Raw genomic sequence first — 14,466 nt, forward strand, 5'->3', positions numbered from 1 at the left:
CATAGTTGAACGTGCTGACAACAAGATCACACAAAAATAAAAAAATGGAAATCTAATTTTTCAACCCATGGAGGTCTGGATTTGGAGTCACACTCAAAATTAAAGTGGAAAAATACACTACAGGCTGATCCAACTTTGATGTAATGTCCTTAAAACAAGTCAAAATGAGGCTCAGTAGTGTGTGTGGCCTCCACGTGCCTGTATGACCTCCCTACAACGCCTGTGCATGCTCCTGATGAGGTGGCGGATGGTCTCCTGAGGGATCTCCTCCCAGACCTGGACTAAAGCATCTGCCAACTCCTGGACAGTCTGTGGTGCAACGTGACGTTGGTGGATAGAGCGAGACATGATGTCCCAGATGTGCTCAATTGGATTCAGGTCTGGGGAACGGGCGGGCCAGTCCATAGCATCAATGCCTTCGTCTTGCAGGAACTGCTGACACACTCCAGCCACATGAGGTCTAGCATTGTCTTGCATTAGGAGGAACCCAGGGCCAACCGCACCAGCATATGGTCTCACAAGGGGTCTGAGGATCTCATCTCGGTACCTAATGGCAGTCAGGCTACCTCTGGCAAGCACATGGAGGGCTGTGCGGCCCTCCAAAGAAATGCCACACCATTACTGACCCAATGCCAAACCGGTCATGCTGGAGGATGTTGCAGGCAGCAGAACGTTCTCCACGGCGTCTCCAGACTCTGTCACGTCTGTCACATGTGCTCAGTGTGAACCTGCTTTCATCTGTGAAGAGCACAGGGCGCCAGTGGCGAATTTGCCATTCTTGGTGTTCTCTGGCAAATGCCAAACGTCCTGCACGGTGTTGGGCTGTAAGCACAACCCCCACCTGTGGACGTCGGGCCCTCATATCACCCTCATGGAGTCTGTTTCTGACCGTTTGAGCAGACACATGCACATTTGTGGCCTGCTGGAGGTCATTTTGCAGGGCTCTGGCAGTGCTCCTCCTGTTCCTCCTTGCACAAAGGCGGAGGTAGCGGTCCTGCTGCTGGGTTGTTGCCCTCCTACGGCCTCCTCCACGTCTCCTGATGTACTGGCCTGTCTCCTGGTAGCGCCTCCATGCTCTGGACACTACGCTGACAGACACAGCAAACCTTCTTGCCACAGCTCGCATTGATGTGCCATCCTGGATAAGCTGCACTACCTGAGCCACTTGTGTGGGTTGTAGACTCCGTCTCATGCTACCACTAGAGTGAAAGCACCGCCAGCATTCAAAAGTGACCAAAACATCAGCCAGGAAGCATAGGAACTGAGAAGTGGTCTGTGGTCACCACCTGCAGAATCACTCCTTTATTGGGGGTGTCTTGCTAATTGCCTATAATTTCCACCTGTTGTCTATCCCATTTGCACAACAGCATGTGAAATTGATTGTCACTCAGTCCATCTCTCTTTAACATTTACATCAACGAGCTGGCAGCGGCTCTGGAGTCCTCCTCTACACCAGGTCTCATCCTCCTTCACTGAGGGGAAATTTCTCCTGTATGCGGTTGACCTTCTCTTTTAAAAAAGACCAACACTGTGGTGTTCCAGAGAAGGAAAACAAAGTCAGCCAGGCCCCCTACCTTCACGCTACACAACCGCCCTCTTACAGCCACCAACAGGTACACCTACCTGGGCCTGATAATTGACCAAACTGGGAGCTTCAAATCAACCATTGAGGAGCTAAAAGACAAAGCATGCAAGACCTTCTACAACATCAGAAGACGACTGTACCACCTCAAAGCACCCGTGAGGGTCTGGCTTAAAATCTTTGACTCCATAATTGCACCAATCCTCCTGTATGTCAGTGATGTCTGGGACCCTCACACGTACCCCAACTGGTCAAGATGGGATTCCAGCCCAACAGAAATATTCCACCTGGAATTCTGTAAGCATCTCCTCCAGGTCCATCGGAGCACCTCTAACAGTGCCTGTCGAGTGAAGGCTCCCATCACCATAAAGCCTTGCTACACCAAGGGATCCCAGGCAAGGCAAAGTCCCTAAATCAACTTACTGAAACCCAGCCTGACCAGAAAATCACCCCACACCACCTCACAAAAACCGGGACCTGGAACACAGCAAACAAGAGACAAGAAGAATACATCAGTGAATGGAGGAAAAAGGTGAGAACATCCCAGAAGCTGACGGTGTACCAGAGACTACAAACTGGCCCCATATCTAGAGAAACTAGGGAACCCCAGAGACTGGAAAATCCTGAGCCGCTACAGACTGAGCGCCCACAGCCTGGCCGTCGAATTCGGACGGCATCGACAGAGCTACATGTCTAGAGAAAGCAGTGCCAGCAGTGCCCCCTGGAGGCGGTGGAGGATGAGGCCCACTTCCTGATATACTGTCCCAAATACTCAGCAGTGAGGGACATCCACTTTAGGAGACTGTCTGATCTCTGCCCAGACTTCAGCTAGATGGAGGAGGAAGAGAAGCTGCCCATCCTGCTGGGAGAGGAAGAGAACACTGTGGACATAGCAGCACAATATATCAGTGCCTGCCACAGACTGAGAGGAGCCTGATATGCCATGGATTCCGATACCCTGACCCGGGGTGTGTTCGCACCCCTTCTTCCCTGTCATGATACGCCAAGGACTCTATACATTTCTCAACCCTCTATTTCCCACATGCTTTGGCAATACTAATGTATAATTTTAGACCTGCCAATAAAGCTCTATTTATTTATTGATTGATTGATAGATAGATAGATAGATAGATAGATAGATAGATAGATAACAGTTAGATAGATAATAGATAGATATGAGATAGATAATAGATATGAGATCGAGATAGATAGATAGATAGATAGATAGATAGATAGATAGATAGATAGATAGATATGAGATAGATAATAGATAGATAGATAGATAGATAGATAGATAATAGATAGATATGAGATAGATAGATAGATAGATAGATAGATAGATAGATAGATAGATAGATAGATAGATAGATAGATATGGGATAGATAAATCTTTATCTTGACCCTCAGTCCTCTTTCTTACTCTGTTATCTCCACACTTTATGACCAGGTTGTAGGTTACATTTTGGATGGTGTTTTGTTCTAGGGACGTTTTATACGTCACATAAAATATCTGTGTAAACACCCGGGCGGAGGGCGCTCTGTGTAATTGGTGAAGGAGCTTTGTTTCAGACTCTCACACCATTGGGTGATATTCACCATATGTCTCGTGATTGATAGGAAAATTTATTGAGTTCTTACAAGCAATTAAATAATCAGGAGTCCCTGCTGTTACATGGCTGAGCCTGATAGAACAGTGACAAACGAGGGAATATCAGCAACCTAATCAAAGGGACAGATTTCCTTGGGAACAAAATAATATTATCCACCAGTGCAATCAAAGGACAAAAGAACACGGAGAGGACAACAGAAGAAGATAAATGGTGTGCTCATTTCATTACTGCGGTTTTATAGATTCCATTTATTGGGCCCTATTAAATCAAACAGAGAATTATGCTTGTTAAATATTTTCATTTGTCTTGCGAGGTTATGAGCAGCTTCATTTTCCAGGATCACAAAGGAGGCTTAATGTCTCCTTGTAGGTGACTGTCCAAATCGGTGGTGGCCTAGAGGTTGCATGCAGCCTTCATGTGCTTAGCATGTGGCACCAGATTCATACGTGTGTAGGGCCCATCTCTTGACCAGACCCTGATGGAATATGATGGCGTTAAGGATGAATACATGGATTTACAGAGTGTTTTTTTGCTCTGGATCATAGAGTAGTTGAGCTCTATAGCATCTATATACATTAATAGAACAAGGGTTGTCCTCAAAAGACAACCCCTTTACGGGCCAAATTTGAGGTCCCCACAAAACATTGGGTTGATAATTACTGATCTACATCATAAACATTGGCAAGTAACCTAAGACATTTAGAAGATTTCATATTACTAGTGCTTATTTCACAAGGGGGAAAGCAAGGGTGAATGACACCCATGGTGCATGTGTCATTGGTGGTCACATCATATGATCATTCTTGGCCTTGATTTGTGAAGGTCACTTTAAGAACTTCAGTATGTAAGCTAAGTAAATATCCCAAGACTGTGGCCTATGGAATCACATGGCCACCAAAGAATGGATGTGTTTCCACTGCCTTTTCCTACTGTGCAACTTTGTAGCCCTGCTATTGATATGGGCCTGATCATGTCAAACAGGGGTAAGATGAGGGTTAGGCATAGCGGGCAGTCACATAGGGCAACATTGGGGAAGGTGCACTCTATGCATAAGAGCAAAACTATAGTCTGCATTCAGTGTTGCTCTTATAAATAAGGTCAGTAGGAACTGGTGGGAAAGCAGAAGGTCATGTCCATTGTCATTCTTAATCAAGTTGCTTAAAATCTAATTAAAGAATGACAGAAAGCAGGGGAAAAGAAGGGAGAGAAAGACATGAGAAGAAGTATAGAAGTAGGGAGCAGAGGAAAACACAGGAGGAGAAGTGAGGAGAGGAGAAGAGAAGGGACAAGGAGAGGAGAGGTGAAGAAAGGTTAAGAAGGAAGGAGGACAAAGAATGGAGAAGGAAGGAGAGCAAAGCAGAAGATAAAGAAGTAAAAAGGAGAAGAGAAGAAAAAAAGGAGAGAACAGAAGAGAAGAGGAAAAGAGAAGATAGTAGAGCAGAAGAGAGGAGTGAATGTGAAGAAGAGAGGAGAATGGAAGAAAAGAGGAACTGATCTGAGAATAAGTGAAAAATAAGAGGGGAAAAGAGATGATGAGAGAGGACAAGATGAGAAGGAGAGGAAGAAGAGAAGAGGGAGTGGAATAGGGAAGAAAAAAAGAATAGAGGGAAGGAAGTGAAAAGCTTTCTCGTCAAGTAAATGTATATCCATTCTATCTATCTATCTATCTATCTATCTATCTATCTATCTATCTATCTATCTATCTATCTACTGTATCTATCTATCTATTATCTATCTATTATATATCATCTATCTATCTATTATCTATTATCTATCTATCTATCTCATATCTATCTATCTATCTATCTATTATCTATTATCTATCTATCTATTATCTATCTATCTATCTATCTATTATCTATCTATCTATCTCATATCTATCTATCTATCTATCTATCTATCTATCTATCTATCTATTATCTATCTATTATCTATCTATCTATCTATCTATCTATTATCTATCTATCTATCTATCTAATATCTATCTATTATCTATCTATTATCTATCTACTGTATCTATCTATCTATCTATCTATCTATCTATCTATCTATCTATCTATCTATCTATTATCTATCGTCTATCTATCTATCTATCTATCTATCTATCTATCTATTATCTATCTATCTATCTATCTATCTATCTATCTATCTATTATCTATCTATCTCATATCTATCTATTATCTATCTATCTATCTATCTATCTATCTATCTATCTATCTATCTATCTATATATCTCATATCTATCTATTATCTATCTATCTATCTATCTATCTATCTATCTATATATCTCATATCTATCTATTATCTATCTATCTATCTATCTATCTATCTATCTATCTATCTATCTATCTATCTATCATCTATCTATTATCTATCGTCTATCTATCTATCTATCTATCTATCTATCTATCTATCTATCTATCTATCTATCTATCCATCATCTATCATCTCCTATCTATCTATCTATCTATCTATCTATCTATCTATCTATATATCTATCTATTATCTATCTATCTATCTATCTATCTATCTATCTATCTATCTATCTATCTAATATCTATCTATTATCTATCTATTATCTATCTACTGTATCTATCTATCTATCTATCTATCTATTATCTATCTATCTCATATCTATCTATTATCTATCTATCTATCTATCTCATATCTATCTATTATCTATCTATCTATCTATCTATCTATCTATCTATCTATCTATCTATCTATTATCTATCTATCTCCTATCTATCTATCTATCTATCTATCTATCTATCTATCTATCTATCTATCTATCTATCTATCCATCATCTATCATCTCCTATCTATCTATCTATCTATCTATCTATCTATCTATCTATCTATCTATCTATCTATCTATCTATCCATCTATCTATTATCTATCATCTATCTATCTATCTATTATCTATCTATCTATCTATCTATCTATCTATCTATCTATCTATCTATTATCTATCTATCTATCTATCCATCTATCTATCTATCTATCTATCTGTCTGTCTATCTAGCCATCTACACTAATCTCAATTAATTTTTTTCATCTACCTTTTTTTTTTACCTCATGGAAACAGTTAATTGATTTTCAAATCTAAAATCGATACATTGTTACTTAATCCTATTTCAATTCAATTATGTATTTTTAGGAGACACAAAAGTATCAAAAACATCTAAATGCATCCCAGCATTTCAAATGCTCACAATCAATACGTTTACAGAATGACACACCTCGTTAGTCTGTATACAGATTGCAGAGCGAGTCCTAATGTACAAACAGGCAGACAGTCTGTCTCAATATTATTACAGGAAGGGCAGCGCAAAATAATAGTCACACACTGATTCCAAATATCGCTTGATTTTCGGTCGGTGTCCCCCTCCCCATACCCACACACTATGGCTTCTTATAACATGTTACACTATGTTATGCACTATGCTCTTTTTTGCCACTTTACAATAAGAAGAGTTTATTCTGTGAAATTCTATGTTACATTGCTAATATCATCCGAGCTAATAGGGTTTTAAAGTTCTATGTTGTTCAATGCAATTCTGAAATATCACCGTGATATAGGAACATCTCCAGTATGCAGAGGAGTCTGTAACAAAATCAGGGTTCTGCTTAGATATCCTAAGGTAAGGTGCTCAGTGAGGAAGCCGGCAGCCGGCGAGCGTCCTTCGCTCACTGCGCCTGCGCTGAATAATGAACGGGACGGCGCAGGCGCGAGATCTTCCCAGTGCACAGGGCTGGCAGGAGGAGGTGAACGCTGCTTGGCCCTGTCAATCGAGGATAGCAGGGCGGGACATGAGACGGGAGAACGGAGCCTCTAGGAGCAGGAGCAACGCCCCCCCCCTCCTGCTCCTGAAGGCTAATTTGCATATAATAAAAAGTTAAATTGCACAAAAACGGGGGCATACCTAAGAAAAAGAATAGCGCAGTTAGATTCAGCTGACATTTGCACATGTATAATGTCAGCCTGTTTAATAGGGATAATTGTGGTGACAGAAACCCTTTAAAATCCCCCACACATATTTAGTATTACTGCATCCTAAATGACCCAAACTATACAATGATCATGTCGTTTATCCTGCACGGTGAATGCCATAAAAAAAGCCAGAATTACTGCTTCTTTTTTTCCATACCCAGCACCAGAAAAAAAGAATTAAAAGCGATCTAAAAGTCTTATATATGGTATAAAGCTATCAGTAGTGATGATCGAGCGAGCTCAGCACATCGCGGTGTTTGGCCGAATACCGCGTGTGCTCAAGCGTCATGCTCGAGTCTCCTCCCCGCAGAGTTGTTGGCTGCTACACAGCCAATAAACGTGCAGGTAAGTACCGGCACTCACTGTAATGCCGTAGCCATGTTGACTGCTGGCATTACAGTGATTGGCTGGCCGGAACGCATCATCAGGTGCTACATAGCACACGACGACACGTGGTTCAGCTCAGTCTTAGTCAGGAAGAGCTGTGCTGTACAAGGGAGAGAGAGTGTAGGGAATTTAATTTAATTTTTTTGGTTAGGCAAGGTTGGTGTTAACCATCATCTTTTCGATGGTCAGATCAGCAGCATGCCCTCGCCCCTAATGTTTTAGATGGTCAGATCAGCAGGCCCTCGCCCATAATGTTTTAGATGGTCAGATCAGCAGGCCCTCGCCCCTAATGTTTTAGATGGTCAGATCAGCAGGCCCTCGCCCATAATGTTTTAGATGGTCAGATCAGCAGGCCCTCGCCCCTAATGTTTTAGATGGTCAGATCAGCAGGCCCTCGCCCATAATGTTTTAGATGGTCAGATCAGCAGGCCCTCGCCCCTAATGTTTTAGATGGTCAGATCAGCAGCAGACCCTCGCCCATAATGTTTTAGATGGTCAGATCACCAGCAGGCCCTCGCCCATAATGTTTTTGAGTGTCACCAGCAGTCCAGCAATCATAATTTTTCAAGGCTGTGTATGATGCCCTTCTTTATGTGTAATAAAGGGTGTTTTGGAGTGCCGGTTCCTTGTAATTTTTGGCAGCCCTTTCACTTAGTGCATAGGCTTTCTGAGTGTCGGAGTCCCACTACCTGAACAATTGTACCACAATGTGAATGAGGCCCTCCTTTATGTGACATACAGGTTGTATCGGAGTGCCTCTTCCTGGTAATTTTTCGCAGCACTTGCACTTTATATACAAGTAAATATATAGGAATGAATGTTTCCTAACAATTTTTCCTCTAAAATCAATTTTATCTTCGGTTTTGTGCGTATTATTGTCAGTCTGTAAAAGTGGCGTACTACTCGGACAACATTGTTCCCAGCAGCGACCTGGGACTCCAAGATGCATCCAGACATCCTCCCTATGCTGTTCCCGAACCATTTCAGTGGTGTTTCCATCTATTTCTGACCTTTTCCTGTGAACCAGGCACCCTCCCCTCTTCAGAGCAGGGGGTACCTGGTTTAATGCTCGGGTTTTATTATTGACTTCCATTGTGCTCGGGTGCTCGGTCGAGGACCTGAGCATCCCGAGGTGTTCTACTCGAGCACCCGGGCACTTTCGTGCTCGATCAACACTAGATATCAGTATCAGGATACACAAGCGACACAAAAAAAAATATCTTTTTTTATTATACAAAGTAACAAAATGTTAAAAAATTTATATATTTGGTATCTCCTGACACAGAGAGTAAAGTTATGTTATTTATGCCACAAAGAAATGTTGCAAAATTAGCAATCAGAGATGAGCAAAGTTTTGTAAAATTCGATTTGACAGCTTCCCTGAATTTCACAAAAAAATCCCCTTTGTGATGAATTACTTCTTTATTAGCAATGTACAAAGTCTATGGCGGTATTGCTGTCTTTTCCATTCCTGCCCAGAAAGAGTTAATAAAAGTTAGTCAACGAGTTATAATAACCTCAAAACGGTGTGTTTAAAATCTCTAAAATGCTGGTCAAAAAACAAGCTCTCATATGGCTACATTGAGGGAAAAAAGTTATGGCTCTTTGAATACAACAATTGAAAAAAAAAAAATAAATAAACTATAGCTTGGTCACTAAGCACCTAGCAGATCCTGATTAACCCCTGAAAGCCCTCATTTTAAGGCCTCTTGCACACCGCCGTATGTATTTTGCGGTCCGCAAAAAACGGATACGCCCAAAAAACGGACGACATCCGCGTGCATTCGGTATTTTGTGGAATGGAACAGCTGGCCCATAATAAAACAGTCCTATCCTTGTCCGTAATGCGGAACGGAAATATGGACATACGGAAACGGAATGCACACGGAGTAACTTCGGGTTTTTTTGCGGACCCATTGAAGTGAATGGTTCCGCATACGGTACACAAAATAAAAAGCAGAACGGACATGGAAAGAAAATACGTTTGTGTGCAAGAGTCCTAAATCTCAGATGCCGCGATCAGCGATGATCTAAGGAATTTTATGACGGGCTGTTCCCCGTCATTGTACCCGCTACTTATAACGAAATGCGCTTCATGATGAAGTATTTCGTTACAAAACGAATTTCTTTTGTGAAATTAGGCAAAGCAGCCGAATCGAATTTTTGCAAACTTTGCTCAAGGGCTCTTGCACACAAACGTATTTTCTTTCCTTGTTCGCTCCTTTTTTTTGCGGACCATATGTGGAACTATTCACTTCAATGGGTCCGCAAAAAAAACGGAAGTTACTCCGTGTGCATTCCGTTTCCATATGTCCGTATTTCCGTTCCGCAAAAAAAATAGAACATGTCCTATTATTGTCCGCATTACGGACAAAGATATTACTGTCCTATTAAGGGCTCGTTCACACGAACGTTTTTTGCGTTCCGTACACGGTCCGTATACGAAACCATTCATTTCAATGGTTCCGCAAAAAAAAATGAATGTACTCCGTATGCATTCCGTTTCTGTATTTCCGTTTTTTAGTTCCGTTGAAAGATAGAACATGTTCTATTATTGCCCGCAAATAACGTTCCGTGGCTCCATTCAAGTCAATGGGTCCGCAAAAAAAACTGAACACATACGGAATGTGTATGTCTTCCGTATCCGTTCCGTTTTTGCGGAACCATCTATTGAAAATGTTATGACCAGCCCAATTTTTTCTATGTAATTACTGTATACTGCATATGCCATACGGAAAAACGGAACGGAACTGGAAACACTAAGTTAAAAAAAAAATGGAAAAACGGATCTGGGAAATACGGCCCAAAAAACACTGAAAAAGACATACCTTTGTGTGAACGAGCCCTAAGGGCAGCTGTCCCGTTCCACAAAATACGGAATGCACACGGGTGTCTTCTGTATTTTTTGCGTATCCGTTTTTCGCGTACCGCAAAATACATACAGTCATGTGCATGAGCCCTAACACTAATAAAACATGTTGATATTTGGTAAGTTGTGTAAATATCAGATGGGTCTCGTTACACAATGAAGGCAGCGATCGGGCGGGCCGCCGCCCTCTACCTCCGGGGCTGAGGACGCCGTAGCACGTTACTGGTAGCAGAACACACAGAGAGCCATATGGAGGATGAAACATCTTTCTTATGTCTGACACGTAACATGCATAAAAAGGGCGACTCCATATGTTGTCACACACATTATCCCGGGACGCCAGCGACATATTTTCACAGTTTTCGTCCCCTTTGACCTGTTACAAAGGAATCGTTTCTCAAGGGGCCACACTTTTTTATCAAATGAACATGAGAGGGTACATTTGCTTTTCCTGGTGACAGATTCTGCAAGAGTAGCACATTAAGAGGCAAGAAGCCAGAACAGATGTTCCCTTCCAGATCTGCTGAATGCAAGAGGCACAAGTAACATATGAGGCACAGCGGACTGGAAGGGGAAGGTGCGGGGCACCGATAGTGTGTCTTATACTGCAACAGAAAAGTCATATCAGGAAAGAGCGCCACTATGGTCTATAGGCTGTGTCTGGTATTGCAAGTCAGACACATTTAAAATAAATGTTTGTGAGCCACAACACCAAAAACATCCGGAGTGGCGCCATTTCTGGAAAAAATACAGTTACAAAATCAGAGGATTTTTATTAGTGAAAATGAAATGTCGCACACGATGGGGCCCTTCAAAGGAGTTGTATAGGATGAGAATGAAACAGCTGCTCCCTCCCAGAAACAGCTCCACTACCGGCCCGAGGGTTCGGTCTGAAAATAACTTTACTATACGGGTCGGTACGAATATATCACAACTCAATATGAAGGGTGTTATTACATTTTGATACTTTTTCAAAATAAAAACTTTCACTTAAAAAAATATGAATATTTTTCTGTCTCCGCTAGAGATGAGCGAAGTTTTGTTAAAATTCGATTCAGCTGCTTCGCCGAATTTTGCCAAAAAATCTGCTTTGTCACAAAGTGCATTTCTTTGTAAGTAGTGGGTGCAATGACAGGGAGTAAATGACAGGGAGTAAAAAAAAATCCTAATTAACTCCTCCATTTGATCGCGACAAGCCGTCCGATTGGAGAGCTATAGGGGAAATCTCGCACGGACCGATTGTGCAGCTCCCCGTCGTCGTACCCCTCAGATGCTGCGTTCATAGCTGGTCGTAGCATTGTATAGGAATAATACAGCGTAAAATTAAAAAAATAAATAAAAAACTTATCTGACCCATTTGCTCGCAACGGGCCGACCGCCGCCATCTTGCTGGTGCGAAATCTCGCGCAGCCCGAGATGACGTCATAAGTCACCAAGCACTGGATTTCCGCCGAGATCTTCAAGCAAGATGGCGGCGCCCCGGCCCGTGCCGAGCAAATGGATGAGGTAAGTACTATTTTTTTATTTTCTTTTTTTACCTTATTTCAGGTTAAATCGATTCGCTACCGCGAAGCAGCACGAGGAAATCCAGCTTCGCAGCGAATCGAATTTATCCTGAAATTCGGATCGAAATCCACTTCATGGACTTCGATTCGCTCATCACTCGTCTCCACATTCCAAGACACATTCTAAAAAATGTAACAAAAGATGATCAGAAAGTCGTATGGACCCCAACACAATACCGTTAACAGGCCCGTAGACAGAAATAATAAAAATGTTAGGGCTGCCAGGATATGGCGAAACAAAGTGTGAAGTAGAAACGTATAATAAAAAATATATAATTTGCGCATCGCCGTAACCGCACTGACTCTACTGCAGAATACGGTTGTCATGTCATTTTTGGCACACAGTGAATGTGGTAGAAGTAAAACCCCCCAAAAATTGGCAGAATCACAATTCTTTTTTCCAATTTCACAGCGAAAAGATATATTTTTTTCACTATTTTCTAATACAAGCTATGGTAAAATAAAAAGCACAACTTGTCTCCGGAAAAAATCAAGCTCTTTTTTTTATTTTTTTTTATTTTTATTTTTTCACAATTCTTTATTGGTTTTTATATTGTTTCATCCATGTGTATAACATCATTGACATATCAACAGTCATGTCAATTTTACATCAATATTTGACAATCTCATCAGGTCATTCAATGAACATATATCAAGCATATTTACGTTCTGGATACAATTGTTATTTCAACAATATTAAAGCATCAAGTTACATACCCTCTCCCGCCTTCTAACACCCACCCTCTAACCCGTCCTACCGAGCATCACCCCCCTCCCGTCCTCCCCAGTTTCAGCCCTAACCGAATATTTCAAAAGAAAATAAAAGAACAAGCCTAACCGCTCTTATACTCAGCCTAGATTAGTCTACCATTAGGTGGCCTAAACCCCCCTTTAAATCTTCCGTCAGATACCAGGTGGTTAATTTGAATGGAGACATGATACGAGGATATTCTGAAACAGGAATGAAGACAATCAGGAATTTCCTCCACCCCTGATAAAGTTTTCTACCTAGGAGTTCCTTATTTTTTAATGCTTCAAGCCATTCTAGGTGAAATACATGCTTTAATTGAGAGACGACCATGTCCCTTGATGGGACTTTTGGTTCTAACCATAGCTTTAATATGCAACGCTTTGCTACCATCAGAAGTTTATGGCCCAGTAAAGTCAAATGAGAGATTCCACCCTCTCTGCCATCACCTGTTGTTAGACTAGGTTGGACAATTGTGTGTGTGATGGCCAACATTGGAGAAATTTTCCCTTTAAAGCCGCTGATGTCATTTAAAATCTTACTCATCTGTGCCCAAAAATCCTCCAGTAGCGGACATGCCCAAAGCCCATGAAACAAATCTGACCCCACTAATTTACATTTGGGGCAAGCTATCAACCTGCCTGTATCACCTTGCCTAGCTGGGATGTTGAAACCATATGTTGCATGATGAAGTATTTTGAACTGTGTGTCACGCCATTGCTCATTAGTAACCGATCGGTACAAGTCAGCTAAACCCGCACATATGTGAGGATATATATCTTCTTCACCCAACCAAGCTTTCCATTTGTCGAATACCTTTTTCCTATCCTTAGCTCTCCATTTGTCCCTAAGCGAACGATATAATGAGGTGATTGTGGGCCTGCCCGAAGTCTTGAGGAATATGTCAAACTCATTCCTATTCCACTCCCTGGACAAATCCTTCACTAGACTTTCGCTATACCTCCTAATCTGTATATAAGGTAAAAAATGTAACTTCTGTAAACCCCACTTCTCTTCTAGTTCCTGTAAGGTGGCCCAGCGATTCTCCCCTTCTCTGAACAAGTCCCCTGCCTTAGTTATCCCTTTCTGGATCCACATATCTAATAACCTGCTGCTATCACTCGCTTGAAATCCTGGGTTAAAATCAAGCTCTTATACGGATATGTGAACAGAAAACCAAATATAGGCTGTGTCCCGAAAGGGTTAAAGAACACCTGTTAGCAGGATCAACCCCATTGAACCAGGTATTCTACCTGGTAGGGTTGATCCTGCCGAGGACAAGAATACTTGGGAAAAATGGTTGTGGCATTCCCAAGAAAAAAAATACTTTTATTACTTTATGAACATGAGGGCTTCAGTGCACAGAGAGGCGTGGCCTGCACTATAAGGCCTCCTGCACACGGCCGTTTTTTTTCCCGTTTACTGGCCGTTTTTTGCGTTCCGTATACGGAACCATTCATTTCAATGGTTCCGCAAAAAAAACAGAATGTACTCCGTATGCATTCCGTTTCCGTATTTCCGTTTTTCCGTTCCGTTTTAACATAGAACATGTCCTATTATTGCCCGCAAATCACGTTCAGTGGCTCCATTCAAGTCAATGGGTCCGCAAAAAAAACGGAACACATACGGAAATGCATCCGTATGTCTTCCGTTTCCGTTCCGTTTTTTGCTGAGCCATCTATTGAAAATGTTATGCCCAGCCCAATTTT

The sequence above is a fragment of the Bufo bufo genome, chromosome 5 (assembly GCF_905171765.1).
Source record: "Bufo bufo chromosome 5, aBufBuf1.1, whole genome shotgun sequence".
NCBI lineage: Eukaryota > Metazoa > Chordata > Amphibia > Anura > Bufonidae > Bufo > Bufo bufo.